The following is a 26,189-nucleotide window of genomic DNA, read 5'->3' as shown; positions in this document are numbered from 1 at the left end:
TAATTGTACACCATCCTTTGTTCCCGCTCTCGCCTCCCTCCACCCATATTTCAAGTTACCATGATTTGTCTGTATTTTCCCCTTGATTCTCTTTCATTTGTTCTGTTTCCGCCTCTTCCTCTTCCATTTGTTCTCCTACTTCATCAAAAAACACATTTCCCTGTATTTTTTTTCTCTCAATATAACGAGTTTCATCTTCCTGTTCTTTCCTGATTTAGACATGACTCCGTGTAAAATAAAAACCCAGGAAAATGTCTTTTTTGTAGGCATTTGCATTCCTGCTTAACTGCACTGGTCAATGGAGAAGTGAAAATCATATTTGTGCTTTCATATATAAACGTGCTCCCAAAATATATCTGTAATGTTCCTTTAAACTTGGAAACAGGTGGCAGTTCCTGTGGGGAGTTGTCAGACATGGTCCCAATAGGAGCAACGTCAATTCTCTGACTTCCAAGCCTTGTAGCAGCCTTACCTGTATGAGGGACTTAGGCTCAGCATTCTAATGGCTCTGTCTTAGATGCAAAGAATGAAGAGGACCTGCCGCCTCTAGCTGGACTGTGGATTATGAAGACTGATCGAATGAGAAGCCCAGTCTCCTTGCCCTGGAGACCCCTCCAGTCCTGGAGCAGAATAAGCTTGAGGCTGAATCAGACCCAGTGGTTCCCTCTAGATGGAGTAGCAGTTTGCAGTGTTCAGATGGTTTCAGATGCGGGCGTTCGCCTGAGCTACTCTGGAGAGGAACAGGGTGCAGCCTCCAGGAGCAAGGTTAGTCTGCGTTCCCCTGGGGATGAGAAAGAGCAACCAGGGGGGACTCAGGAAGGCCCACTGCATAGAACAGCCTCATGTTGGAAGGACATGGTCTAATACTTACTCTGGGAGGCGGTCAGAAGACAGAGAGGGAACTTAAAAGGTGACCAGCAACCGGCAACTGCTCCTCTTTTATGAAGATTCCCAATTTGAGGAAGTAGACTGTTTTGATGATCCTTTCTCTCTCTCTCTCACGGCTGCTTCATGTTACAATATGCATTTGTGAAACCTTTGAAACAAAATAATGAATGTAGACTCATTAGACCTTAGACCAATAAGGCCTTACAATTGATTAGTTGCATATTTATATTTGAGAGATGAACCTGGGACTGAGGAAATAGAGGAAGTATCATTTCCCCAACCCCCATGAGGATGGGACATTATCTCCATTCTCTCAGAAGCTTCTTTCTGGGTTGTCTTTCCCAGTCTACCCCGTATGTTCCAAGGCATGCTAAGAACTGTGAAAGTTTGGAAGATACAGTTGTGCTGAACAATAATGGGTCAGGTGTGAGACGTACAATAGATGTTTAGAGATCTTTGAAAAGATATTTTGATAAGGTTATAAAGAATTTGTAAATACCATTTAATTCTCTCATATTCTAAAAAGGTTATCTGCCTGACATATTCATAGTGGATTAATTTATGCTTTTTATTTGGTCCCGGATGGATCAAATAAATAGAGTTATACAAGTAAATGTTACTTCAGATCCTCCAGTAGCAGGAAATAGCTTTATAACAAAATTACGTAACAGCTGGTGCTGCCTCCAGTGACCACAATGGCGATGTTTTTTTTTGATTCCCCTGCAACTGCACAGGGCTGTTTAGCTGCACGGTCTTCAAAGACTTTCGGCAAAACGGCGCAGAGCTAAATAAGGGACGTTAGGGCTGGATAGGCATAAATGAACAACACATTATTTATTTATAAATGCGTTGTAGTATGAAGTGCAATCTCCTCATCTGGATTCAACTTTGCAAAGTTATGTCACTGCTTTAAATGGAATAAAAAGAGCAACACTTCTAAACCATGCTTCTCAGATATTAATGTTCAGTAAGGACGTACGAAACATGTTAAATGCAGATTCTGATTCTGGGGCCTGGGTTGGGCCTGAGACTCTGTTTTTCTCACCGGCTCTCGATGGCATCGATGGATGGTCCCTGAACTGCGCTTCCAGGAACAGGAGTCTACACCACTGACTGGGTTTGTCAAAACTGATCCATGCAGTTGGGCCTGTCCCTACGTCTACAGATCTAGGAGCTTCTGTAGGAGGTTCTGGTTTCTGAGGAGGGAGCCTGTGATTTTAATCAGCAGTTGCATGCAGTTCACATAAAGTTGGCATCCTCCTTAGTATCCCAGTGTCACCTTGAGGCAAGGACTTTGTCACAGTCACTGTTTGCACTCCTCATATACCAAGTAATGTGCCTTACACTGACTTTGTGCTCAGTAAATGTTTTTCTTTTCTTTAACTCAGATTTGACTAAACAGTTGTTAAAACTCATTAAACTTACTCACTCACATTTGTTTGAAGAAATCCACCTGAGTTCTCTGTAGGCTCAGCTCCAAAATTTCAGAAGTTGGTGTTAGCATTTCTGAGGTGGAACAGAAAGGAAACTAGACGTGGAAACTATGAAAGCTCTAGTTGGCTGGAAGGTAGAATTTTCTTCAAAACGAAAGAGAACTCAATGCATCCACTCCTATTCCATCCGATTTTCACAGGCCTCCTTTAGGCCAGGGACCAATTTAACTTCTCATTGTAGCCTCCTTCAGCCTGGAGCGCACTAGATGGTCCAAAAATGTCCCAGGGATGAGTTCACACGGTCTTGGAAACAAATGACTTCAAGATTCTGAGGTTCATGTTTGTAGGCGGTGTCTGGAGATGCTACAAAGGAGATTATGCTACTAGATCCGTAGCACTTATCAACTGATTTTTTTCAGAACGAAATCAAATGGAAACTTTTGTATTTATATCAGATACCCTCACAAAGCCCGGTGCTGCAGCTGCTGTAAGTTGCATACAAAGCAGAAGAGGCACAGCAGGGGTGAGTCTGTGCAAGTACAGGGCCTGCGAGGTTTACAGTCTCCTAGCGTCTAGAACAGTCATGTGGCCAGAAATCGAGGGGCAGATAAGGATAGAATACACAGATTGCAAATACGCCTCTGTCATTTCTTTAGAAATAAAACTGCACAGATGCTAGCATAGGATTCATTCATAGTAGCATGTGCTGCAGAATGGCAATGAAGGTTAAATCCATGCCCAAACATACTAATTTCATAGGTTGTACACCATTCCCAGAAAGTGTAGACATGTCTTCAATCCGTACAGTGCAGTGGACCCTGGAGCAAAAGACATTTTTTGTTTCCAAGATCTCAAGGCAAAGTCAAAATAGCAAAATCTCTTCTTTATTTTCTCATAGACTATTAGGCAGAGTCATCGTTAGATTCTACAAATATGATTTTATTAAATATGAGTAAATTCAAGGGATTACAAATTGGCTCCATTTTGCATCTCATTTTGTTCATCTAAAATGGCAAACCTTGGAGAATTTCTTTCAGTATAATGTAAGTCCCTAAATAATAATGTAACTAATTCACAAGAGTGAGAAATGTTAATGCTGGCAAAACGTTGTCACTGCCTTTTTAGAGTCAGTAGAGAGAAGAGACAGTTACATCAACACTTACTCAGAATGCGCCCTGTAGCAGGGGGAAATAATTAGCTGTGCTCTGGGACTGGTGAACGTGTCATACCAAAAAGATAAAAAATGATGGGTAACCTTAAAAGCTTAAAAATAGTCTTAAGTATTAATAGGTAGGGATTTACAAACTAAAAATCTGACAAGAAGCAGAGTATTTGCATGTTCTCAAAGTTTCTCCCTACAGATTGCTTACGAGTTAAAGGGGAAAATAGTAACTGCAGTGGAAATACTAAACAATACCTTGACCCAGAATTCGAAGTTAACATCACCAATGGGAGTAGAGAGACACAGGGTGCCTTTAAAGATAATACCCTGAGAATCACCGTTACGTGTTATTCTGGTGGGATGCGTCAGACAAACCAAGTGAGGAACATTCTATAAAATAACTTGCCTTTGGTCTTCACAATGTCAATGTCACGAGAGACAGTAAAGTCGAGGAATTGTTTCAGATTAAAAGGAGACTCAAGAGACATGACAACTAAGTACTTTGTACTCTTGGACCGAATTCCGTGTCAGAACTGGGGAATGTTACAAAGGGCGTCAGTGGACGCCATTGGCTTTGTCAAAATTGCAATATGGAAGATGTGTATTACATGAAACTATGGTATTGATGTTACGTTTACTAACTTTGATAGCTGCTCTGTGCACTGTTACAAGACAGTATCTTTGTTCTTTAGATGTAAGACTTGGATGAGTATTAAGGAGTAAAGGGATTTAGATTTTTTTATACACATATATATATAAAACCTTTTCTCAAATGGTTCAGAAAAAAAGAAACCTGGCAAGGTCATTCAACACTTAGAACCCACATGTAATGACACAAAGTAATGAACTGACATACTTAAAAATATATATATAAAGGATGTTTGAAAAAAATACAGGGGCTAGTGGTGGGTGGTATTAGGAAATAAGGCTGGAAAAAGTGTGTTGAGAACAAGTGATTAACTTCTCAACCATGTGGGAAGTTTATCCTGTTGACATCATGCTCACGATGAAGACTTTCAAGTTCTGTTTTTAAGAAGGTTGTCTCCCTGCCTTAGTTAATGTAAAGATATGAATGTTTTAGAAAGACTTGTCTGGCAGGGCACCAACAGCTCACTGAGGGAGCACAGAGCTCATACACCTCTGTGTATGAGTGTGCCTGAGTGTGTGCTAGTGACTGTGTGAATGTGAATTTGCTGTATCGTGAATACATCAGCAGAAAGAACGTGCTAATAAGCAGTAGTGTCGGGGTATTGCTATCCATTTAAAAATAATATAAAGTCTAACCCTACTTCATACCATATTTTAAAAATATACTTCAGACCCTTTAAAAGATTAAAGAGTAAAAAAAGTACTGAAAGAAAACATAAAATATATTTAATCTTGGAGTGAAACAGACCTTTCTAAGTAATATAGGACGTAATGCCAGTATCTATTTGCTTTTTTATTTGCAGTGTCCTTGAAAGAAAATCATTAGACAAATCCTTGAGTATTAGCTCTCTTCAGAAATTTCTTTTTCTTCTCTCTCAATCCCATACCTGATCCCCCCCAGCCCCTCCCCTGTGTCTACCCTGCAGTCGACAGTAGACCCCTTCTCCTCTCCTTTCCTGTCTTCAGTCCACTTTTTTTTCTTTTTCTTTTTGACCCCCTTCACCCATTTTGCCCACCTCCCCTGCACCAGCAGTCACCAGTCTGTTCTCTGTATCTACAGTGAGCTTTTTCTTTTTTAGATTTCACATATAAGGAAGATCTTTGTCTTTCTCTGTCTGACTTATTTCACTTAGCATAATGCCTTCCAGGTCCATCCATGTTGTCACAAAGATTTCATTCTTTTTTATGGCTGGATAATGGAGTTCACTTTTGACCTTAATTGTATCCAGCACATTCCTTTGCCAACTCCAAATGCTGTTCCTAGAAGCCTGCAGATTTGATCCACTCTGCTGGAAATTTCTACTGGCTTCTCAACCTCAGCATGTCCAAGCCAACTTGTTATCTCCATCCTCCACTTGCTGCGAATCCCACGTGAGATGGTCATTTCCCCGGGGCTGCTTACCTTGCTTAGTGGGATCTCAGGAGTCATTGTTAGAGAGGAAAGCCTTGGAATGACCTGCCTTCTCGCCTTCTCAGCCAGTTCCACATTCATCTCCACTGATTCCATGGCCACAGTGTTTCTCCTTCTCCTTTCCTTTTCTCTCACCATATTGATCTACCTCAAATCCTTATTAGCCTTTCTCCTTGTATAAAAGATTTATGTCAATTTTAGTTTTAATTTAAAATTTTAGCATTAGTGAACATTGAAGAAAGATAAAAATACCAACCCTATAGATTTTGTTATTTTTTTTTTTTTGCATAGCTGTAATGCTGAGCATGGTTCATTGCATGACCTTCATGTGACCGATGAGTAGCTGTTCCTCCCCCAAACAACTTAACAATGCACAGGGACAGTGTATGTCACCCCAGTGGTCACCATGACGCCCGCGTCTGATGATGTTTCCTTCTTTACTTTGGATCTAGGAAGCTCAGATCAAAACAATTACTATATTATTAGATCTTTATTTCCTCGATTTCATTTTATTTCTCTAAAATTGTACATATTTTCTTCAATGCTTCTCCAATTATTCTTACATTTTATCTTACTCCTTGTATCTTTGTTCACTGCCTTAGCTCACTTTGGTTTTATGAGGCAGTCTGTAAGCCAGTAAAGAACTATTTCTTACCTGGACAGCTCTCTCTGTGCAGTCCCATTCATGCTACGCAAGATTCGGGGGTCACTCAGCAAAGTCTTCTCTACCACTCTTTCTTCAACAACACAGACTGTTGCTTGAACAGTCTACCTGCCCTCTCTGCTTCTCTGCGTTTGCTTCTGCAGTTTCCTCCCCATGAGACGTCCCCTCCACAAGGGGTATCTTCCACCACGCCCACCTCTCTCCAAACCAAGTTCCAGTTCAAGCCATACCTTAAACCAATAGCAAGAGTAGCGAATGACTTAGTTACACTCTTACTGTGAAAATAATCACAAGCAAGCACAGTTGTTCTTCGTAGTTTATTTGTGTGATCGTATTAGTACTTTCTTTCAAGAAATGTACACTACTGTATTTAGAGATAAACGTAGCCTGATCGGGATGCTATACTAGGGAAGAAGAGACCCAAGTTTTAGTCACAGATTTGTCATTCATTTTCCGCACTAATTGGAAGCAATTCATTTCTTCCTCCTAAACTCATCTTTATCAACATTTGAAAAAACTTTTTTTTTCTTGGAAGAGTCATAGGGGAAGCTCTCAGAGTCATTGGACCAGTGACCTGAGTGTATCCACAGGGATACGGTTTGGGTTTGGGTTCTGTTTCATCTATTCAGTCTTTCTGAATGCCAGTGCCTTTCCAATACAAATGGCCACCGTGACAATGACACATCCCCCCAGAATGCCAGCCCACAACAATGGTGCATAGACACAACATTGGTAGCAGGCACTTTTGATAAAATTTTGAATGTTTTTTTTCAAATAAGGAAAATCAGAGTCACTGTGGAGCCTCTTTTCTATTCATCAAACACATGCGTTTCCGTTGTTTGTTTTTCGTTTGTATTTTGTTACAGTGTGTGTGGTAGAAAGCACATTGAGATGGGATTTAGGGACCACAGATTTTGTGCCTTAGGAAGGAGACTTAAATTTCCTGTGCCTGAGTGTTCTGTTCTACAAAACGTGTTTTCATCCATCTCAAAAATGCCAGGCTCCTGAGAAACCAAAATAATTAAAGGAGGAATAACCACCATCCATTTTCCAGGGCAGCAGGGAAAGTGGAGCCAGGAGGGGCCGTCCTCTGGTGTCAGCAGCGCAAACGAAGTGTCTAGAGTCTCATGTGGTGGCAGTAGTGTCCTCAGTCCTGCAGCGTGAGCTGGGCACGTTTGACAGTGATTTGGGCCATACTGCAGCCCTTTTTCCAAGTCTGGTTCTCCAAGATTTTAGGCAATTTCCAAACACTTATTTTCTGCTATAATCAGCCAAAACCCATTTCTGTTGTTTGTGGAAGTTAGAACTCTTCCTGATGCAGTCAATTGCTATGATCAACAAGAAGATTTAGAAGAAAATTAGACCAAGGATGATTGAACATTTAATATTTGAAGCTGTAGCAAACCTCAGGGTCTATAGATAATAACATTACTACTGCTAATAAAAATAGCTTTATTGAGAACTTATATATTAGGAGCTGAATTAATAAGCCTTTTATGCATCATTTCTATAATTCATGGAAGATATAGGGATTCAAATCTAGCGAAAATGAGCCAGATGGAAAGACATGGCCTGCAGTTTAGTGGTTGATGATGATGGTGACATGGTTTGGAGTGAGGAGAATCACCGTTAGGGTCAAAGCCATATATGACTGAGTCTGTTTGAAGTGTCCCAAGTCCTACTGACGCTCCTGGCAATAGCCCCAACTCTAGGTAAGTCTCCTTCAAGTTCATAAGGAAAGACAGAATTTAAATAACTATAGAACGTAGAGTTAACCTCTGTGTCTCCTGGAATTAGCCTCAACTTAGTGGTATGCATGCCCCTTGGCAAATCCTTCAGTTTTCCCAGTTTTCCAGTTATAATTAATTTAGTTGTGAAGCTACCAGTCCATTGATGTTTAGCTCAAAGGGACCATGGTGAACAGGGACAGTAGCTCAGTCACAACCACCAGCGTGATCTTTGTGGATTTACCCACTGGGAGGAAGGGAATCTATGGTCACTTTTTGGTACAAAGAGTAGCTGGCCATCTAGCTTGATTTCAGGAAGTTCTCTTTGATATTGAAAAGAACAAATAATAATTTACTTTTAATAGAGTGGTAAAATTAATAAATAATGTTGTGCAATGAAAGGTAATCCAAGAAATGTGTCAAATAAACACTGACAACCTATCAAGGTCCTTTGTCTGAATTAAAGAATTATTAAAAAGTTCTCAGGCAGAGGCAAAGAAAAATAAAATATCCCAAATTGAACTTGAAGTGGGGAGGTGTTTATTGCACAACCCGGAGTGGGACAGTTGGGATGAGAAATAACCTGTAAAGAGCGGACTGTCCTCTCCACCAGCTGCATAGAAACCTTCAACACCCCTCCTGCTACACACCCTCCCCAAAGTTTCCGTCTTTTCCTGAACTTGATTTGAGAACTCTGTACACACTGTGCTCCTTCACGTGTTTGCAGCAGTAGCCCCTGTGCTGAGAAATGTTCCAAGCTATAGTCAGCACTCCATTTAGGTGAATGAATAAACGACTGAATGAATGTTCTTTAAAAAATACTAACAAAACAGGGCTTCCCTTGTGGCGCAGTGGTTGAGAGTCCGCCTGCCGATCCATGGCTGCTGAGCCTGTGCGTCCGGAGCCTGTGCTCCGCAGCGGGAGAGGCCACAACAGTGAGAGGCCCACGTAACACAAAAAATAAAAATAATAATAATAACAAAACAATATTCATGTTAAGAAGCAAGACTCTGGCCATAAAAAGATTAAAGAACAGGTATACACTAAACTAAAACCCAGTGTGTGTGGCATGTCAGAGGCTGGAAATTTGCATTATGCAAATGGTGTAGCATTGAATGCACTTGCTTCTCTTCCAAGTGTTAGCAGACTGTTCCTTCCCCCTCTCCCTTTTTCCTTTCCCTCCTCCGTCCCCTTCTCTCCAGCGTCCTCCCCCTCCTTCCCCTCCAGTCTCTCCGCCTCCTCTTTCTTCTTCTATCCAAACTGAGGGACAGGCAAACCTAATCCGAAGGAACTGTTGAACAATAAACAGATATGAATTCAGCATTATCTATAAGGCCTCTTGAGTTTTAATGTTAAAGGAAAAAAATCAAAAAAAGTTCTCAGCCCATTATTATTCCCCAAGGCTTCTTCACATATATGCAAAAAAAAAAAATTTGGCCCACTTTTGAAGATAAGCGAAAAGAACTATTACCAGTCTCATGTCTGTGGCCAATATAATCTTTTCTTCCCCTTTCTATCTTTCCCTGTCTCTCTTTTATTAATCAGTTGGTATGTCTCCAACAGACCTTATATATATAAGAATTTGGTTGCATTCTCTTCAGCTAAAACAACTTTAGCTTAAATATAAAACCAGAATAACCTTCAAGACACCGATATATTCTACTTTTTTGAAGATATAATATACTCTTAGACTAAACTTTATTGATTTAGAATTTGAGAAGATTCGATAGTAATTTGTGTAAAGAAGTCATTTAAAAATATTCCTGAACTATTACAAGTAAGCTCGGGGCACTTGTTTTAATTTCAACAATATTCTAAACATGTATGATTCTTACCCAGTCATTAAAAGAGATCTGCATCACTGCTGGTGGGAATGTAAACTGGTACAGATACTATGGAAAACAATACAGAAATTTCTCAGAAAATTAAAACGAGAACTACCACATGATCCCACAATCCCACTTCTCAGTGCATGTTCAGAGGAATTGAAATCAGGGTCCAAAAGGGATGTCTGCATGCCCATGTTCATTGCAGCATTATTCATAATAGCCAAGATGTGGGAACAACCCAAGTGTCCCTTGATAGAAGGAAAATGGGTACATACATATGGTGGAACATTATTCAGCCTTAACAAAAAGGAGATCCTGCCCTACACTACGACATGGATGAACTTTGAGGATGTAAGTAAAGGGAGATAAGCCAGTCACAAGAGGACAAATACTGCATGATTCTACCACTTATACACTGTATCTAAAGTAGTCAGACTCATCAAAGCAGAAAGTAGAATGGTTCCCAGGGTCAGGGGGAGGGGCAGGTGGGGAGTTGCTATTCACTTGGTTTAAAGTTTCGGTTACACAAGATGAAAAAGTTCTAGAGATCCATTGTACAGCATTGTGTCTATAGTTAACAATGCTGTAGTGTACATTTAAAAATTTGTTAAGAGGAAAGATCTCATGCTATGTGCTACTTGCCACAATGAAACAAACGAACAGAAAGAGAGCTACATGGACGATAATTGACAATACGTTTTGCTAGCTACTGATCTTTGTATAACCTTATACTTTCGCAGGCAGTAAAACTGAATTTCTTCTAAATTTATTTTATAAAGCCTAATTTTTTTCTAATTTCGTAGGTTTCCCCCCATCATTCACAATTATTTTCCATTATTCTTAGGGAGGATACGTGATGAATGATGCACTAATTAACAATAAGGCAAGTTGAATAAGCAGAGAAAAGTTAAGGATTGTCATCCAAAGTGAATTTGGGTTTTTGCAGAGCTTCCCAAATTTGTTTTAGTACAATCAAACATTTTTCTCCTCTCACGAAATAAACTTTGAGGGATAATTTGCATGAAGAAATCTGTATTACCCTGTTCCAGAGCCCTGTTCTAATGGCTAGGGGGTGTGAATCGCAATATAATTAAACAGCGGCTAAATGATCGATTGGGTTATGTTGGTTGCTGCCAACCTGAAGAATGAGAGAGTTGCGATAATCACTCAAATTAAAGTGATTGTTTTGCAGCTCAACTTTGTCTTTTTTACCTGTAATATTTAGGAGAGAGAAGGCATCTCTCCGCGGCAGCCATCCTGGGTGCGCTGGGCTCACAGCCCTTTTTGTGCCACCCTCGGGGCCTAGCCCTTGCAGGGCTCACTGCAGAGCTGGGACTTGCTTCATCCTCCGCCTTCATGCCTTCCTTCCTCCCTGCTTAAGTATTCTCCACGCTCTCCTTCGCACATGGCATCCCGGCCCTGCGAGCCAGCCTGATTGCGCATTCTGCCGGGGAAGACCTTCCCTCCACCGGAGGAATAGCAGTATTTATCATTATGCCTTGGTGGCAGCTGGAGGGGGAGAGAGAATCACACAGACACAGTGTAAAGCAGTGGGCAGCAAATGTGGATGGTGAGCCAGTACCGAAGGCTGTTAGAAGGGAAAAGTGCCTTTCAAACTCTGGAGTCAAAACGTGTGTAAATAACATAACCAATTTGACGGGGGCCATGGCCTGCTTTGATGGCTCCCCACCAGCTCCAGCTTATGCTCTCTCAGCATCTCTGGGCCTCATCTCCTCTGTCACCCGGGTGCTGTATGGGGACGTGCCATCCCTGCCAAAGGGGAGGCCTCCAGGGTCCCCAGGCTGCAAAGGCTCTTGTGACTAATTGCCCTGCCTTCCCTCAGCCATCCCTCGGCTGCCAGACACTGGCTGTTCAGTGCAGGGGGACTGATCAACTCTGCTGTGACCTTCCCTACCCACTCTCTGAAGCAGCAAAGCCTCTGACTCAGGACTCCCAAAATCCATCCCCCGAAGGCTATTTTTAGTTTTCCCTTGTAGCCTTTTCTCAGGACCTCTGACCTAGATCATGGAACTGGACAGAAGAACAGACACAGTTCGGTCCTCTCAGGAAATCTACAGGAAGCTGGAAACACAGCTTCCTTCTGATACAGCCTGGAACTGGCACTAAATTCTGCTCTGGGCTCAGCTCAGACCCCCTGCCATACGTCAGGCAACCTTACGTGGTACCAGGTGCTATCTATCCATAACATCTCCCACCCATCCACACAACTGTATGAGGTCACAAGACCATCTCCAGTTGCAGATGAGGAAACCGAGGCATGTAGCAGACAATCATGGAGCTAAGTGGGGACCCTGAGACCAGAGCTGATGACTTCCTGCCTCTGTCAGGCCATGAATGTGCCCTTTAAGTAGGCGTGGACTCCCCCAAGCACTTGCTTAACTGAGGCAGAATTGGGTCTAGTATTAGGACTAACCAGAATGTGAGTAACAGAGTAGGAGACAGGAAGAATGTTGACTCTCTAAGGCTGTGAGATCCACAGCGTATGCCTTCTTTCTTATAAATGAAGCATAACTTTGGTGACTTACTCATTATTGCTCCAAGTATATCAGTAGGGTATGTATAAATTAATGAAGCCTAATTAGCTCCTTCATATTAATTAAATGTCAAATAAATCAATAAAAATTTTGATAGGTGAGGTTTTACTGAAGCGACAATTCAACTAGAACCTTAAGAATATAACATTGTCATAATTTGCAGGTACATTTCAAATAAGAGTAATCTGTAGTAAACCGTAATGTTAACTTCAGAAGCAAGTGCGAGGTTTTTGCAAAGATTAGATTATGCATGTAAAGGGTCTCTTATAATTCCTGGAACGTAATAAATACTCTAAATATTAGCTTAAAAGTGTAGCTATATTTTTAGTACAGTGCAGCTCCCAGCACATCTACTGTCAAGGGTAGTGGTAACAGGTAGGGAGGCTGTGAGCTGCAGTCATGTGATACGATTATTGATGACTGCCCAAGGCACGCTAACAAAAATCCTATTTATTTTGAAAACAGAAGTGCATTAGTTACAGTGGGAATTTTTACATGCTATAAAGCAGTTTTATGAAAAGATTTAGTAATGAGTTCCTAGCTTTTATAGGCCAGGGAACATATCTTACCTTTAAACATTAGGTACTATTTTCTCTCAGAACCATTTATGTTCTTATACCTTGTCTGTGTGACTTTTCATTTACTAAATATCAATGTTGTTGAAGATTCATCTATTTATATTTATGAAAACTGAGCTTCTTAAACCTTATACAATTAAATGAGAGTCACTGAATATTCAGTTTTAATTCATTGGTTTACGAGAGAACAATTCAAAGTATTTAAGTGGAGATTGATTTAATGAGTTATACCTTTTAAGCTCTATTTAATATTAGTGTGCCCCATGTTTGATATTATATGAATAGAAGGAAATCATTGGTAAAACATGATTGTTTTTAATTCCTGAAAATGTGATGTAACACTATAAACATATTCTAAATACCCTAAGATTAAAGTACAATCTGAAAACTTGAAATGCTTAATGCAGACTATAACATAATTAACCACCTATTTCACATGTTATTTCCTTTTGTAGGAAAACTAGATTCATTATGAATATACATGTCATAGTTCCCTGAAATTTGTGGAGTGCAGCAGGGCTGAAGCTTAGAAAGACTGAAGTGGGGAGTATTTTTGTGGCACCTTTAAGAGGTGTTCCCAACATCTTCTGTGTATAAGAAGACAATTCCCACAAATGAGCCCAGTTTATATGTCTGTAGCCTGCCTCGTGGTTCCCGTATCTTTTGGAGAAGCACTTAAAATCACCAAATTCTCTTCTGTAAAGGAGATTCTATCAAATGATCTGTCTGTTTTCCTGATACAATTTAATTTGCTAATACAAGTGTATTAATTTAGTTAAATAACTATATAGGCATATTTTGAGTCTTAAAAACAAGCATAAAATATATCTATTGTATATTACATATCATAACATATGTATAGCACACATTATACATTATTATTTATAATATATAAATAATAATATACAATATGTATTTATATAATGTATAGTTATATAAATATATAAATGTATACATGGAGTTAACATAGATAAATCTCTACAAGTTCACAGGCTTCAGGCAGATGGTCAAGAAAAGCATCAGTAGTTTCGACACAGCACACTTAGTGCTACCTGTAGTGTGTTATGGAACAAAAAGGGGAACAGAAAAAGGATGCAAAACAGTCAGGAGGGGTGTTAGGAGACACTTCTAAGGGAGTGAGGTACCTGATGGATGGTGGAGGAGAAGGAAGCCTTAGGTTGGCCTTCGAGCTGGGGAAGGGATTTCTAGACAGTGCTAAAACACCAAGGATGGCCCGTCCACTATTTCTTCTTAACGAAAAGAGCTTTTTCTATTCTGTGATCACTTGTCCTGCTGCAAGTGGTCTTGCAGACACAGCTCTCCTGCTATTCTGCCTAGATTTTCTAAATATTATTTTGCTTCAATAATGGGCTCATTGGATTTTACACTTGATCAGTAATTTCCATTTAATACAAGAATGTCTTTACCACTCTGTTTAAATCTGCGTCAACCGTAGGTGGAATTGCTCTAATGTGGTCTCTAGTATTGAATGCTTATGTGAGAGGGGCACTATGTGTGGATAGAGAGGGGCACTATGTGTGGATAGAGAGGGGCACTATGTGTGGATCAGGAATACGGGCTATGGAGCCACCAGCCTGCATTTTAAGTCTGGGTCTGCCATTTGCAACCTGTGGCACAATGGCAAATCACACCTCAGTCACCTCATCTGTAAAATGGGTATAATGATGGCTGCCACCTCTTAGAGCGGCGGTGAGGATTAATTAAGCAAATCTATGTAAAATACTTTGCATATTACCTGGCCAATGGTAAACACAAAGTAGTCATAGCTATATTATTATTCAACAAGAGTTTAAAAATTAATTTGGTAACCCACAGATGGTGTCTATTATAGATTCTCTTAAATTACAAAATTATTGAGACTTACGTTATTCTAGTAAGTATCGTAAAATGGAAAAGTGTGGGATTCCATAATAGAATTCCCCTTTCCTGATTCCACATATATGCGTTAATAGATGATCTTATTTGCAAAGCAGAAATAGAGACACAGACGTAGAGAACAAATGTATGGATACCAAGGGGAAAAGGGGTGGGTGCGGGATGAATTGGGAGATTGAGATTGCTACACATACGCTGTTGATACTATGTATACAATAGATAACTAATGAGAACCTACTGTATAGTACAGGGAACTCTACTCAGTGCCCTGTGGTGACCCAAATGGGAAGGAAATCCAAAAAAGAGGGGACATACGTATATGTATAGCTGATTCACTTTGCTATACAGTAGAAACTAACACAACATTGTAAAGCAACTGTGCTCCAATAAAAATTAATAAAAAAATAAAAATAAATAAAAATTAAAAATAAATAAAGAATTCCCCTTTCCTGGATTTCAGTTTCAATAGAACATTTCTCTTTAAGGAAAACAGTAGACCAACCCCTTCACCACCTCTGCCCTTTCAAGTCACATAAATGTGGTAAACCACACTATTATATATATGAGTTAGTCTTCTGATGTCATAAAAGTACAATTTACAAGGTACCTTCTGTTTATAAATTTGTGATTATTATTACTGACCTCCATTTATTGGACACTCTCCAAGGGTCAGGCACCGAGCAAAGAACAAAGAGCAAAGAGATTAAAAAGGTACATTTTGCTGGGTCAGTTGGTAATTCTATGTTTAGTTTTTTGGGGAACCTCCATACTGTTCTCCATAGTGGCTGTATCAGTTTACATTCCCACCAACAGTGCAAGAGGGCTCCCTTTTCTCCACACCCTCTCCAGCATTTATTGTTTCTAGATTTTTTGATGATGGCCATTCTGACAGGTGTGAGGTGATACCTCATTTCCCACTCCTGGGCATATGCCCAGAGAAAACCATAATTCAGAAAGACACATGCATCCCAATGTTCACTGCAGCACTATTTACAATAGCCAGGTCACGGAAGCGACCTAAATGCCCATGAACAGACGAATGGGTAAAGAAGATGTGGTACATGTATACAATGGAATATTACTTGGCCATAAAAGGAGTGGAATTGGGTCATTTGCAGAGACGTGGATGGACCTAGAGACTGTCTGACTTACTGTGAAGTAAGTCAGAAAGAGAAAAATGAATATTATATGTTAACACATATATGTGGAATCTAGCAAAATGGTATAGATGAACCTGTTTGCAAGGCAGAAGTAGAGACACAGACGTAGAGAACGAACATATGGGCACCAAGGGGGAAAGGGGGGGTGGGATGAATTGGGAGACTGGAATTGACATATATATACTAGTATGTATAAAATAGGTAACTAATGAGAACCTACTGTATAGCACAGGGAACTCCACTTCGCTGTACAGAGTAGAAACTAACACAACATTGTAAGACAACTCTACTCCAATTAAAAAAAAATTATTGTGGTAATCATTTCACAGTATATACATATATTAAACCATTATGCTGCACACCTTAAATTTATGCAATGTTATATGTCAAAGTATATCTCAATAAAACTGGGGAAAAAAAGGTACAGTTTATCATTTAATTTTCTTAACAAAAATTCGGTAGGTAGTATTTTCCCCAATTGCAAGCAAGGAGCCTAAGATAATAAGAAAGATGAAGTGACTTAGTGATGGTCATACAGCTAATATTTGAGTTGGATTTAGGAAATAAGGCCTGCCAATATTTTTTCTGCAAATCCTTCTACCATATTTCCTCCCTATACAATAAAGTGACAAGTATTATATTAGGTACCCAATTATACTGAAGGAAGTGCTACTTGGAAGAGAGAGAGGTGTATATGTCAATTTTTGTACATACATTTTGTACATTATATATATCACAACATTTCTAGTTTTTTCTTACACTAGTACTGATATATTTGAAAAAAATCTATTTTTTACTATTAGGTAACTTTATATACTATGTCACTGAGATTTTGTTTATCTAGTTTTTTTGGTTGAAAATGATCTTCAGAGTTTTTTTAGGCAGAGCAGGGCTAGATGGCTAGGTTGAAAACAGCTAGCCAAGAGAAGGAGAGAGAGAGAACCAATAACAAAATAATTAAACTTGCCTCATAGCGAAGCATTATTGATTTGTATTTGCAGCGTTCAAGGTTGCAGCTAGAGCTTTTTTGCCCCCTGGAAGTGCAAATAAAAAGGTCAGTGTAGAATGGGAATGCACAAATGAACGGAGTATTCAGGAGAGCTGATCCTAGTTTAAAATGAAATTAATTCAGGCCACCATATTCTGGACACTTAACACCCTTGAGGTCAGTTAAGAAGAAATGCGTGAGAGACGTTTCCAGGCAAACCTGTGTTAGGGAAGGCCGAAAAACCGTAGCAAGGTAGATTTCTACTTTCTATTAACTACTCTTGCTTGCGGACAAACGCGGTGGGTGTCTGTTAAGAGCCCTAAGTTGAAGTGGAAACGTTCCCCCTTTCTGTAAGACCAGCCTGCAGAGCAGCAGGATGGATAAATCACGATGGCCTTCAAGGGCACAGTGGCCCCACGACCCGAGGCCAAGTGGCAGTTTACAAGTGTTACTGTGTTGTTGGCTATCATTCCCCAGGAAGAAGGAAGGCCCAGCAGCTTCCAGCTACCTGTGGGCAACTCCGGGAAAAGCTAAAAATTGTTCTCAGATGCTTGACCTGGAGACTGTGAACGCCTCAGTGTCAAGGACGCGCCTGTCTTTATTTGCTGAACAGAAGCCTGCAAAAATGCGATGTCATTCCTTCCAGAATGGTATTTGCTGTTGGCAAGAAGCCATACTATTGAGGCACACTAGTTGTTAGAGGTATTTGCAGGTCCCAATGCTAGATGTATTCCAGTGTGTTAGAACTTACAGGGAGAGAGAGCTGTCCATGGTATCTGTCTCCTGCTCGGACGTGAGCATATGCTGGAAGGGGTTTTTCCTCAGCCCATCAGGCCTTTGCCATCTTGCCCTGTCTGCCTGCCTCCTTACCCAGGATGACTCTACTGTCTCTGGGCGTCATGCTCACCCCACCTCCTTCCAGTTGGAATGCATCAGACACCTCGCTTCCACAGCCTTTGCACCACGCTGGCCCATGCCTGGAAACACACTTTACTCACCCCCGCTCCGTTATCTGCTCTGACCCTACTCTTCCTTCAGATCTCAAGCTCCAGCTTCGCTTTTTCAGGGAAGTCTTTCCTGACCTTCTCCCACCCTCTTTCTTAGATAAGCTCGGGGATCCTTGCTGTGCTCTCCCAGAGCCTATTAGTTTCCTGGGGCTGCTGTAACTAAGTACCACCAAACTGTGTTGCCTAAAACAGCAGAAGTGTATTCTTTCAATTCTGGAGGCTAGGAGTTTGAAACCACAGTGTTGCCAGGGCCGCATTCTCTCTGAAGGCTCCAGGGGAGAACCTGTGCCCTGCCTCTCTGCTGGCTTCTGGTGTTGCTGGCAAGTCTTGGCATCCCTTGGCTGACAGATGCGTAGTTCCCATCTGTTCATCTCTCCTCACAGACCATTCTCCCTGTGTCCCGTCACGTCTTCTTCCCTCCATGCAAATCTGCCTCTGCATCTCTTCTCTTCTTTACAAGGAGACCAGTCTTATTGGATTAGGGTTCACCCAAATGACCTCATCTTAACTTGACTCCATCTGCAAAGATCCTGTCTCCAAATAAGGGCACACTTACAGGTACCGGAGGGATAGAACTTCAACATGTCTTTTGGGGGGACACAATTTGACCCATAACACAGAGCAACCTGTATTTTTCCTTGAGCGTATCCAGCACAGTCTGCCATTGTACGATTATTCTGTGACTGCTGATTGTTCCAGGTGTGTCCCCTCGAGTGGACTCTGACCTCCATTTGTTCACCTCTAGCTCCATCCGGCTCCACATGAAGTGACTGGCACGCCGTTAATACTCAAGAATTGTTATGAATGAATCTCTTTTCTACCCCTCACCTCATGTGCAAAATGTTCCCCATCTCCTCCCCCAAGGCAGGCGTCAGTAACGGGCTCCTCCATGGATCTGAAAACAAAGCTTCACACAGAGGCAGTTACAGGAGCAGATTTCACGTAGGGGTCACTGCAGTTGAGCCCATGTTGGCACGCTGGCCAGTGTGACCAAAATACATATTGTTAGATTCTAGATTTGTCTCAGATTAGCGGCAAAATGGCTTAGAAGAAACTGGAATTCTGATTTTGGAAATTGCTCACGCTTCTGTTTTGCCTTTGAGACAGTTTTGTTTATTATAGTGGAAAACTTTTGAGGAAAATTGCTGTTTTTCTTCATTTTGGATAGTTAAGACATCTATTCTCATTTGTAGCTAGACTCATTTGAAGTAAAGGAGTCTCATATTAAAATAACATCACGAACGCCAAGCCCTTCTAACTAAGGGTTCGGTAAAATCAAATCCTTTGGGTGTCTCAGAAACTGTATTTGAAGATTTGAGGTGCTTATCCAAAAGCACGTGTCCGCTCACCTCCTTTATGTTAGTGACTTATTGGATGGTTTGTTTAGGATGATTTTTCATAATTTATTTGCTCTACATACAGGTTGCTATTATCGTGTCTGCACATTTTGATTGTCTAATTCTAGCAGAAGGGTACATTCTGATATATTTGCCTATCAAGATATTTTGTTTTTATTTTGACTTTTAGATTATTCCCTGACTGGAAACACCATCTACTGTTAGATTTAAAACAAAAACAAAAACAAAAAAAACACTTTCGGCCATATGTATTGACATTAAAAATATTTTATCATCTATAGATATTTAACACTATAGATTGCCACTATATTTCTACCATTTCACTTCTAACTCTGAAATGCTATTCGGTTTGAGAACTCTAAAACTCTATAACATTTATATATTTGTTATATATATATATATATATATTTTTTTTTTCTTTAGGAAGATATCTAGTAAGCAAAGGTCTCCAACAGTTGACAGAATTATACCTGCCTTTTCATGTATTGCATGAAAGGTTCAGGGCATATATACCAGGGTCATTTTTCCCATGAGTAGGCCTGCACAGGATCTTAGTAATTACACTCGAATCCACAATACATTGTTTTTATTTTGTGGTTATTGCTATTTTAAATAAAGTGAGTTGGAATGGAATCATAGTATATAATGTAGCATTAGTTTCAGGTTTAATGCTAAATGCAAGGTGAGTTTCATTTTTTCAATTTGGTATCTGATGTAGGAACTATTTATTCTGAATTTAAGAACAGAATTTGCCCTGAGAAATAACAATGCTTGTTACATGTTTCAAAGTATACAAGTTTACTGACAGTCCTGTTAAATGTGAGTGCTGTTGCTATGCAATAATTAAATATGTTTCTAGTGTGTAATTCACTTTAACAAAAGACAGTCATTTGACTTTTAATATTCATGAAGTCTGTTAGTTTTTTTTAACTGTTTATTTTATATTGGAGTATAGCCAATTAACTATGTTGTGATAGTTTCAGGTGCACAGCAAAGTGACTCAGCCATACATATACATGTATCCATTCTCCCCCAAACTCCCCTCCCATCCAGGCTGCCATGTAACATTCAGGGGTACGTTAGTTCCACCTTAAAACTCATATCGTCTTCTTTCTCCGATTTCTTTTTGGATTTGTAACCTGAATTTATGCTTTTTAATTGTTTATAGTTTTTTTTAAAGGTGCCTGACCAGATAAACTTGCTGAGCCTTTTTTGGTTGGAAAGCACCTAATTTTGCCCACATGCTTGAATGCTAATGTGGTTTCCCTCATACCATTGTTACTCCATTGTTGTTAAACATTAGATTGTGCTCATGAGAAGTCTAGTGTTTGTTTAACACTTCCAGCCATCCAGGGAGCATGAGGTGGTGCCTCATGGTGGGTTTGATTTGCAGTTCCCTGATAACATAATGGCAAGCATCTTTTTATCAGCTTATCGACTATTCATTTGTATACATTTCTTGGAGAAGTATCTATTCATATTCTTTGCACAATTATTAATTGTTATTCGTTCAGCTTATTTTTAACTTTGGTGATTTTAACTCTTGCCCATAACTTCAAATCCTAATAGCAAGACTTTTCCCATCAAAAAAAGCAAAGCAAACTGCCCTTCATTTTGCTCCCACTTCCTGAGCTCTCCTTTCTCTCACAGCCTCCATGTGTACCCTTCTGTTCACATCCTCAGGTCTCAATTCATGTATCACCTCCACAGGGAAACTTGCTCTGATTCCTCCAGACTGGGGTGGGTAGCCCTGTCACGTGGTCCCAGGGGTAGGTGCGCTTATCTTTAAAGGACTGGAGCAGCTGACTCTCACTCACCAGTCTAGGTCAGACATATCTCCAGCTGCTCTGCCCGCACTTCCTTTTTCAACACTAACGTGACCGGGACTTGCCCAAGAACTCACACCTGTCACGTGGGTGATCCAGGATTCAAGCCCGGATATCTGATTCCAGAGCTCAGACTTCATCTACACTGCTTTATCTTGCTCCTTTCCGCCATATTTAATTCTTGTAAGTAATCAGCTTAATATAACCCTTGGCGTTGGAGACTCAGGAGGGTAGACATCAGGGCTGTGCCCCCCATGGTACCCCTGACCCCTGTCACAGAACAGGTGCTGGTTATGCCTTCTCTCCCAGACTGCAGAATTCCCTCTGCCCCTCACTTTCTTTGCTTAGCTTGCTTGCCCTTGTTCATCTTTCAAAACACGGATCAGACATAATCCCTGGAGGCTGACCCTCCAAAACCAGATCACGTGCCCTGGTGAGTATGGAGGAAAACTGGTATGCTCCTTTAACCCATACCATTCCTCACTGTAAAATACATACATTCCTCATGTATTTGAACTCTTGGTTTGTCTGATTCTCACAATACACTCCCTGGGAGCGGACACACCAGCAGGAGTAAGCTCTGCGCCCACAGTACATACCACAGTGCGTGTCTGTAGAATGAATAAATAGCCTTGCCGGGACGTGGTATATCTTAGTCATGGCATAGCTGTGTATCCACTAATATCTGTAATTGCATTCAAGTAAATATTTGCAGTTTAGCTATGCAGAATTAATGAACCAACATGAAGTATTTCCCAAAAATATCAGAATCTTTGGGTTTTGAACAATATGCTAGCTGCCAGTGCGGTACAGTTCCTGATTCATCTCCATGGCGGTGGCAGAATTTCATACATTGCAGCCATAAAGGTGACAGGTAAGACTTCCGTCTCATGCTCACGCGAGGAGAAACTGAGTTCATGCTGGCTTATGCTACCTGGTCCCAAAGGTCTGATAAATGACATCGGTTTGGTGGCACAAGGCCATTCCCAAACTCTGCCCTCACATTAATTTGAATTTGCTTTGTTCCTTCTTCCTTCAGACATGTATATGTGCCAAGGATAAAAAGCACTTGATATATAGACATTTATTTTATAGCCACTTTCTGGAGTGTCCTTATTCTTAGTTGTCAAGGGCTCCTTCTGGTTTCCTGCTGTAGAAGGAACGCGGCGGGCTGGGCGCACACTTGGCTCTTTGAGCTACACTGCCTTCCAGTCTCGTTGAGGCAGGACAGCCAACCGGGGGCAGAGTGTCTGTGAATGAGTATAGCAGAGACTACTGCTTTTCCTCACCCTGGGAAGACATTTAACACCTTTCCCTTTCTTTATCTGTTGTTCCGTGTTTGGATTGGGAGGCTGTCATGTTACTACTGGGAAAGGCTGTTGGCTGGAGACACCATCTAAAGACCTCTTCGCCATCAGGCCATTCATTTTAATGAAATCGCCTAGTCTGTATCTGTAACATTCACACCTGTTGCTTCAAATTACACGTAAATATCCCTGAAATAAAAATGCGTAGAGCACAGGGCAGTTTTAAGGCTATATATAATGAAGAGGCAGGGCTTCCGTGTGGTCCCCAGAGAGGATAAATCTTGTTCTATCTCCCACTCTCTCTCTCTCTCTCTCTCTCTCTCTCTCGAGACCTCTTTCTCTCTGACAAGAGATTGGTCATTGGGTGTCTTTTTTTGTTTTGTTTTTTAAAAATATTTATTTATTTGGCTGTATTGGGTCTTAGTTGCAGCACGTGGGATCTTTCGCTGTGGTGCGCGGGCTCTAGAGTGCGTAGGCCTAGTTGCCCCGAGGCATGTGGGATCTTAGTTCCCCGACCAGGGATGGAACCCGCATCCCCTGCTTTGGAAGGCAGATTTTTAACCACTGGACCACTAAGGAAGTCCCCATTGCATGTCTTGAGTTTGGAATTAAAGCTATTCCTTTCTTCTGCTTAAATACTTCTTTTGCTCTAGAAAATGAAGGAGGAGGAAGGGTACTTCTGCAGAGGCAGACATACTAAATTAATATCCTGAAGCCGTAACAGTTACAGGACAAAGGGTCATCCGAGCTGAAGCAGCCTCTTCACAAGCAAGGCCAGAACAGCGGCTTCAGGAGCCAGCCTGTCTCTGAAGTAACAAGGTCTTCTTCAAACAGGCACGTAATGATCCTAGCTTTTTACTCTTTGACAGTTGAATAATTAATTGCAATACATTTGTAAGATTATTAAAAGCTTTAGATTGGGTGGGGAAAAGTAAGGAGGGAGCATAAATCTTGCTTTTCATTTTTTGTTTATTATAAGTGGCTGTCAGGGCTTTTAATTTATTTAATATTCTTGTTAATAACAAGTCTAGGGGCTTCCCTGGTGGCGCAGTGGTTAAGAATCTGCCTGCTAATGCAGGGCACATGGGTTCGAGCCCTGGTCTGGGAGGATCCCACATGCCACGGAGCAACTAGGCCCGTGAGCCACAACTACTGAGCCTGCGCGTCTGGAGCCTGTGCTCCGCAACAAGAGAGGCCGCGACAGTGAGAGGCCCGCGCACCGCAATGAAGAGTGGCCCCCGCTTGCCACAACTAGAGAAAGCCCTTGCACAGAAACGAAGACCCAACACAGCAAAAATAAATAAATTAATAAACTCCTACCCCCAACATCTTCTTAAAAAAAAAAAAAGTCTAATTAAGAAATCCATTAGAAGTCTGTAAAGTTAATTTAACAGCGGAAAATCCTAATGGAGTATTATTGGAATTGTCTCTATAAAAAGAATGCCACAGGCTTTATGGATTCTTAATCAGAATCTCCTATCATCTAAATTAGATAATGTATTCAAACTTGTATATTTTTAGAGTTTTATTGTTTGAGCCTATCTCAAAGCATTTTTGGTATATGTCACCGAATAGGCACGTTCCCCAGGCATTCGTGGCTGCTTGGCTGTCAGGAGTTTGGAAATTGGACGACTTTAATTTGTATAAAATGTTCTCAGTGTAGCAGATATTTTTACCCCTAATGTTTTCAGCATCTTAAAGTTCAGTGACCAGCAGTCACTGTGGAAGTTGACAGCAGAGCTTTCAATCAGTCGTGCATAACAAAAGCAATCATTCACTTCTCTAGAACGATCTGTGTTTTCTGCCTCCTGGTTAGCATGTATACACAGGTATGAAACATTCATTTTTAGGGAATCAAGAATACAGCTTTAGAATACATGATGCTATCTTTTGATCATGATAGGGAAATTAGAATTTCAAATGTTATCTATGTAGAAGTGGTTAAATCAAAACTCAGAGGCAGTTTCTTCAGGTTTGTCAAATTTAACAGTAATTTTTATGTTTGGTATTTCTAGCTTTAGCAGAGGCTGAGGTTTGGAATTTATTCCCTTTCAGTGGGCTAGAGCTTTCTCGTGGGGAACAGGAGTGCATGTGAAATCTCCTGCAATACTTAAGGCGAATGCCGTGTGTGTCTACCTAAAGAGCACCCCTCAACGAAGACAAAGAATTACTTAGCAATATTATTCTGATGGGAATAGTCTACGAACCATAATGCTTTCATCATTTGCCTATGATTATTATTATATAACCTAAGAAAACTTTAAATTCTCATTGGGCTAGCAAAATCCGGTGGCTCTCTGATTTTATTTTCTTTGTGTTTTGCTGGATTTTAATGGTATTTTAAGAGACTATTCATTAACTAGAACAATCCTTATAATTATGCTATCATTAGGAACTTAAAAAGAAACAGACTTTGTAAGTTTATACATCTCAGTAGTGCAGAGCAAAACCAATATATCACGCTAGTTAAGAAGAGCTGCCTTGCTATCTACAATAGCCAGGACATGGAAGCAACCTAAGTGGCCATTGACAGATGAATGGATAAAGAAGATTTGCACATATATACAATGGAATATTACTCAGCCATAAAAAGGAACGAAACTGAGTTATTTGTAGTGAGGTGAATGGACCTAGAGTCTGTCATACAGAGTGAAGTAAGTCAGAAAGAGAAAAACAAATACTGTATGCTAACACATATATATGGAATCTAAAAAAAAAAAGTGGTTCTGAAGAACCTAGGGGCAGGACAGGAATAAAGGCGCAGATGTAGAGAATGGACTTGAGGACACGGGGCGGGGGAAGGGTAAGCTGGGACGAAGTGAGAGAGTGGCATGGACATATATACACTCCCAAATGTAAAATAGATAGCTAAGTGGGAAGCAACCACATAGCACAGGGAGGTCAGCTCGCTGCTTTGTGACCACCTAGAGGGGTGGGATAGGAAGGGTGGGAGGGAGACGCAAGAGGGAGGAGATATGGGGATATATGTTTATGTATAACTGATTCACTTTGTTATACAGCAGAAACTGACACCATTGTAGAGCAATTATACTCCAATAAAGATGTTAAAAAAAAAAAAGAGCTGCTTTGGAGTAGACACAAACTCAAAACTGGTACAGTTATAAGCATAGATGTCATGTGACTGAGAATATTTCAAGGAACCATTATAAATAAATAAATATTTCAAATAATGTCATCACAGTTATTACATTACCTCTATATAAAGTCTTTTGTGTATTTTATCCTATTCTAGCATATAAATATACTTTCTGTGATGTCATTAGGTAAACATGTCATTTCTCTCTGTTTTATAGATGAAGAAACAGGTTTAAGAAAATTAAGTTGAATTGAGCAAACATTTATTGAGTGTCAGCCCTCTTTACATAGTACTTAGGTGCTTAGGGAATGCAGAGATAAGGCACAGGGAACTCCCTTAAGAAGCGTACAGCAAAGTGAGGGAAAGATCGCGTAGGCAAACTCCAGTGATGAAGTACAAATAGTATGTCTGCGTCTGCTTTGTTTACCAATGCATCCAGACCTAGGGTTTAGCAAAACGCCTTGAGTGAGATACACACTTCATCTGAGTGCAAAATAAATGAGTGACTAGAATAATAGGTACTAGTTAGTGATTTCTGTATTATTATCGTAAGAGCTAACCCGTGCTGACCATTTACAGTATTCCAAGTGCTGTGCTAGACCTTTCAGAAATAGGATCTGTCATAATTCTTACAACAGTCCTGTGCAGGAGATAT

General features: G+C 40.5%; 1 protein-coding gene across 1 annotated transcript in view; it reads left to right on the top strand.

The window, feature by feature from the left end:
- The window catches only part of NALF1 (NALCN channel auxiliary factor 1), a 571,767-nt gene that overhangs the window by 251,233 nt on the left and 294,345 nt on the right, over positions 1 to 26,189 (top strand). The window lies entirely within an intron of this gene.

This window comes from Lagenorhynchus albirostris, chromosome 18, assembly GCF_949774975.1.
Source record: "Lagenorhynchus albirostris chromosome 18, mLagAlb1.1, whole genome shotgun sequence".
In the NCBI taxonomy this organism is placed as follows: Eukaryota; Metazoa; Chordata; class Mammalia; order Artiodactyla; family Delphinidae; genus Lagenorhynchus; species Lagenorhynchus albirostris.
The sequence above is the reverse complement of the archived record's forward strand: the minus strand, read 5'-3'. Positions and strand labels throughout refer to the sequence as shown.